The following is a 6,000-nucleotide window of genomic DNA, read 5'->3' on the forward strand; positions in this document are numbered from 1 at the left end:
GCATCCCAGGAGCAGGAGAATCGATGTTTCAGGCATAAGTCCTTCATCAGGAACGAGGCTTGTGGGCTGGGGGCAAGGTAGCTGGTGTTGGGGAGAATACACCATCAGATTGCCTAGAGTGGGGCTAGGGAGGGTAGCACTATTGCTACAGCAGACATTACCAGTTCCAGTCCCCAAGCAGTTAATCACAGCCATGGGGAGAACCTAGCAACTGCAGGGCTACCTGTCTGAAGTAACATTCCTCGCTGATTAGATCATGTCAGCCAGTATCAGACTGCCCCATTGAGAACTCATGACTAATAAAGGAACCGGTAACTGTCGAATGGTGTGAATTGCGCTATCGGAGTATATGATTGTTAAAGCATCTGTTAATGTACCTACTAGAACGGATTCCCATCGAAACCCATGATAAATAATAATGATTGTTAATTCGCTTGCGGAAAACCATTGACTCTGTTACGGAAAACACCTAGCCTGTCAGACACATAGTAATGAGATCGATACTCTGAACAATGGACTATTGATTACAGGGTTGGAACTGCCGACCCCAGGATGGCTGTACCATTGTCCGGCACAGCGGGAGCTGGACAGGCACCTCGATGCGGCCAATAGAGGCGCAGACCCCCTCGCTCTCAGGTGTACTGACCAATGAGGGGGACGAACGAGGGAGAACTGACCGGGAACTCCTGGCAGCGCGAAGTATAATTGAGCCAGGTCCGAAGGAGAAGACAGAACGCCTTCTCCAACGAATTGCATGCTGTAGAATTCGTTGTATAGTTTGCCAGTTTTGATTCTGTAAAATAAACGGTGCTCTGCTCCAAACTAAAGAAGCTGGTGCGGTCTCTCCTTCCAAAGAACTCGCAAAGGCTGGAACCCCGAGGTTCCGGCCTAACATCTGGTGAGCCTGACGCGGGAAGGGAAAGAAACCACGGCACGTTGGCGGATCAGGGGGCAGACAACCTTCGGCCGAAACCTTCTAAGGTGAGGAAGCGCCTGTTAAATCTAAGGCTTCCAGTAGTTACATTTCTTCAGTTATTCTCTTGTCTGCTCTTTGACCCTCACCAACCCAAAAAACTGATCAGTTTGGCAGCAGCATCGCAGAATCCTGACTGGTAAGCTACCACTAACCTTTTAACTAGTACTGGTTTGACTTTCGCGTGGCTTTCGGAGCTGAGCGTGCCCCTGTTGCTTGATTTCGCGTGGGTTTCGGAGCTGAGCGCGCCCCTTGTTGTCAGTCTAATCCGCGTGGCTTTCGGAGCTGAGCGCGTCCCTAGTTGCCTGTTTAATCCGCGTGGCTTTCGGAGCTGAGCGTGTCCCTAGTTGCCTTTTATTCGCGTGGCTTTCGGAGCTGAGCGCGTCCCTAGTTGCCTTTTATTCGCGTGGCTTTCGGAGCTGAGCGCGTCCCTAGTTGCCTTTTATTCGCGTGGCTTTCGGAGCTGAGCGCGTCCCTAGTTGCCTTTTAATCGCGTGGCTTTCGGAGCCGAGCGCGTCCCTGAGATTACCTATTGCAGCGCTGACCGTACTTGACTGCTTGGATCCACGTTACAAAGCACTTAAGACCGACGAATCTCGCTATACACACTTGCTGCTAGCATCTACCAAACCCCGGGGTGACAGAGGTTGGATCTCATCTTCTGGACAGGGTTTGTCCGCACAGCCGTAGACCGATTGTTAAGAGCAGAGATCTGCCACGCGAAGGTCAGGCTTTGAAAGACGCTCTGTTTTTACAGCGGCACCCACCAGGGGAGATCCGGCATGGGGGACTTGAATTTTGGACCACCAAAACTAACTCACCTCAGGACAGCACGTCCCGAAGTGCCCTGGTGGCACCTCAGGGTGGGTACAGACGTAACTCTGCATGGTCAATTGCTGTTGGACAGTGTAGCCGTACAGAAAGCAAGCCTAGACCAGGTGTTTAACCAAGCGCCAGGTCAAAAGGAACTTATACCAACAAGACTGAAGGAGACCTTCACAAATACCGCATTAATGGTCACAATACTAAACGGTCTCCATGGGTCACCACAATATTCGGTCCGTCAAACAATTGCGCTAGGGAAACCCCCCATTGGCTGGGCGCCCCCGAGCACCGGCAATTCCCTAGGGTGGAAAACCAAACTGCTCGTGACCCTTACCCCGCACTGGCAAGACGGCCAGTTCGCCTCCCCCACTGGCACAGCCATCTCGGATACCTCCACCCGAGACCTGCATAATCTAACTGCAACTATCACCATCCCGCCTGACGCATCTACCACCGAGTATACCCCAGTCCCAAAGACACCAGAATCACCACCACTTACTGGGAAGGTTTTAGAGGAGATTAGGGCTCAGTTTAGGGAAAATAACACTGCCAAAGAGGCTCAGAGAAAACTCCGCAACCTGGACAGCAGTCTCAAGCTGTGGCGAAGCAAGGACTGGTTCCCTCAGGATGACCAACCCTACTTTGCAGCCGGGGATTTTGAAAAATTCCGGACCAACATCCAGGCCTGTCTAAAAGAAAGAAAGGACGCGGCAAAGAAAGGGGTTTTCAATCTGTCCAAGCCGTCCACTAAAATAGAAGATGAAACTGTCTACCTACGAGAGCTCTTGGTAAGGTTCCAAACCCATTTGCCAACCCCGCCTGCTGACACACCAGTTACAGGCGAACAGGATCCCCTCCCAGAATACGAACCCGAATGGGTTCTCAGCCAGACTCCCCTCTACCCCCCTTCCCTCTATACACCCCCTATTCCGGAGCCGATCCAAAACGACAGCCACAAGGGAAGCCTGCCGCCCACCTAGGGCGGCACGGTGGCACAGTGGTTAGCACTGCTGCCTCACAGCGCCAGGGACCTGGGTTCAATTCCCGCCTCAGGTGACTGACTGTGTGGAGTTTGCACGTTCTCCCCGTGTCTGCGTGGGTTTCCTCCGGGTGCTCCGGTTTCCTCCCACAGTCCAAAGATGTGCGGGTCAGGTGAATTGGCCATGCTAAATTGCCCGTAGTGTTAGGTAAGGGGTATATGTAGGGGTATGGGTGGGTTGCGCTTCGGCGGGTCGGTGTGGACTTGTTGGGCCGAAGGGCCTGTTTCCACACTGTAAGTAATCTAATCTAATCTAATCTAACCAGTCCACAGTCAGGGACACCTGGTCCCGAAGTACCCCCCATGACCCTGCCTGCAGTGAGCGCCGCACCAACAGCACCATTTTCGCCATGTTACGGGGGGCCGACTCTACAAGCCCCTGTCGTTAAGGTATTAGAGGGGAATTTCACATATGAGGACCCGGCCGCCGACCCCATGACGGAACGACTAGAGAGCGTACTCAACAGCCATGGACAGAAATTAAACGCCCTCACCAGAATGGTTGCGGCCAGACCAGGGATAGCACAACCAGGTGCCGACCTGTGTGACCTTGGCCAGGCAGATACCTTGCCACAAAAGTGGGAAGTCCGGCCAGTGAAAGTCCAGGGGGACGGGTACACTCCTGCCCCAGGTCATGGCGGCCCCCCGGTGTCCAAATTTCCTTCTTTAGGAAGACATGACGAACTGACCATCATGAAAAATCTCTCCATCAGGCCCGAACTGCTGCCCCATAGAGTTCACAAACCCCGACTTGGGGGCCCCCCCTCACTGCAGAGGACGACACTTTAATTGTCACAGGAGCCCACCTCGTGAAGGGGGGAAGTAAGCTCCCCTCCCCACCTGACACTACCTCCTCGGAGGACGAGGGTGAGATCCTGGGGGATTTCGATGAAGGGTCCTACACCTCACTCCCACGCGCACACTGTAGCCCATTGCCAACAACCGCTGACACTGCCCCACTCCTCCAGGCGCCCCTCCTCGCCACTAGCGTGGGGGTAGAGAAGTATGTCCCTTGGTCACGAACAGACCTAGACGCCTTGGTCAGGAGGCTTCCCCCGATTACTAACGGAGCGTCTGCTTGGATAGCCACTTTCGAAAGGGAAACCTGTCATGAGAAACTGGCTCTAGCCGATTTCAGAACCATCATGGTGCGCATCCGAGCCGAGGAGGCGCTGATAAGGGCAGAGAGATTAGCCAGGTGCTCTAGGTCAGACGAAACTGCCTCTTTCGACCTTTTCCGAAACATAATATGGCGGTCCCTGCGGGACAGCTTCCCCACTACTTTCTCCCTCGATGCGCTCGGGACCCTCAGGCTAAAGGACGATGAGGACGTGCATGAATACCTAACAAGGGCCTGGGACCTGTGGGAGACTGGGACGGGTGAAAGGCCAGATAGCTCTCCGTTGGCCACAGTGCACTTTCGGAAGGGTGTCACCGAGGGACTCCCTGCCCCAGTGCTGAGGTGCCTGGGTTTCTGCATGGTGGTAAGACTGTCTGTGCAGGGCCCAAGGGATCCATGTGGGGCAACTGTGGTCATTGACACAGACCCCATGCGGGATATGACCTTCCAATTCGATCTTTGCGATGTAATAAACTGTGGGGGGACTGACTCAGAAGCGGGATGGGCTGCTTACGGTGTCTACATGTGCCCCTGCTCATGCTCTCCCCGCATCTTGCACAAATGCTACGGATACCCTAAAGATATCCATACACGCCGCATGTGTGCCTCCTGGGATGATGTTTGGTGGGGCCAGTCTCACACCACCGCCCCCAAACGTCCAGAATACCTGGACTTCAGTAAAAAACTCTCCCTGCGGAGGGGGCGAGTCTCTGTCTCACAAGCCCGTAAGAACCCTTTACTCCTCCGAATCAAGCCTGGCCTCTATAATCCTATGATCATGGCAGGTTGGTCAGCCGACACCTGTTGGGCACAGGGGCACCTTCCCGACCGACTGCCTGCCGGCCATACTACGGTCCTCTATCTGGCACTCGGGGTTGCGGTTACCGGCACAGATCCGGAGGGGGTGCTCAGGATAAATTTCGTTACACCTGACACCTCACAGAACCGCACTCTACCGTCCTTCCATCGGGACGCCCATCCCCCACAGCCTGTACCAGGCACCGTTGTGGGGTTTGATTCACGTACCCTCAATAAGCTGATTGATCCCCGGCAGCAAATTGCTCTCGCCATGGGATACATAGAGACAAACACCTGGCTAGACCGGATCATCCAGTTTTCGCGGCAGGCAGGCCACGACCACTGCTGGGTATGCGCGAGGGGGGAGGCCCGGATTGATAATGAGTAGGACCCCATTTGAGGACGGCCACATCGCTGCGCACTCGACCTCATGTCCAACACAATACCTGCGTCAGAGTGCAGGTCGTGGGAACAGTACTTCCCAATGGCACCAGCGAATGTTACCCCTCCTAACTTTGTTCTACATCCCCTACTGAACTACACTTGCTTCATCAACCCCCGACCGCTCGCCCAGGCATACCCAGTCGGCACAGTTGACCGTGCCGCCTGTAGCAGAACCTGGGTACTCACAGGGAACCAAGCGGCAGCATTGACGGTGAGCCGCGCAGAATTGTGGTGGTACTGCGGAGGGAAGATTCTGTACAATTGGTTGCCCCTAAATTGGGAAGGCTGTTGTGTTCTGATAACCCTTAATATTCCACTCTTCATCTCCCCACGGGCCCCGGGGGACTATACCTTCCTTGACCCTCCGCCACAGCCTGCCTCTCCGGTTCGGCACAAACGCGCGACTGACCCACTGTTGGATCTGACAAATTCTGATGGGGTCTGGATTGATGCCATTGGTCAGGCAAGAAACATCCCCGATGAATTCCGCGTTGCCCTGCAGCCATACCCCACTGACCCTTCCTACGTCCACCGTTTACGCCGCTGTTGGGGGGGCGGGGGGAAGTTACTTCACGTACTCACGATTGCATCTGTGTGCACTCCTCGGCTCGGCTTAACCTTGGCGTTTTCAACACTTTTTTGCATCCTGCTAACCTCTGCCGGTTGGTTGCTCTCTCTAACGCCAAGGGGGGACTGTTGTTGTACTACCTCGGGAGCAATGCTCTTGCCATGACTACAGTACACACAGTGCGACTATCTTTCATGCTCCTCTGTTCCGATCAGATAGCAGGGTTCCATCTG

The sequence above is a fragment of the Hemiscyllium ocellatum genome, chromosome 35 (assembly GCF_020745735.1).
Source record: "Hemiscyllium ocellatum isolate sHemOce1 chromosome 35, sHemOce1.pat.X.cur, whole genome shotgun sequence".
Taxonomy (NCBI): domain Eukaryota; kingdom Metazoa; phylum Chordata; class Chondrichthyes; order Orectolobiformes; family Hemiscylliidae; genus Hemiscyllium; species Hemiscyllium ocellatum.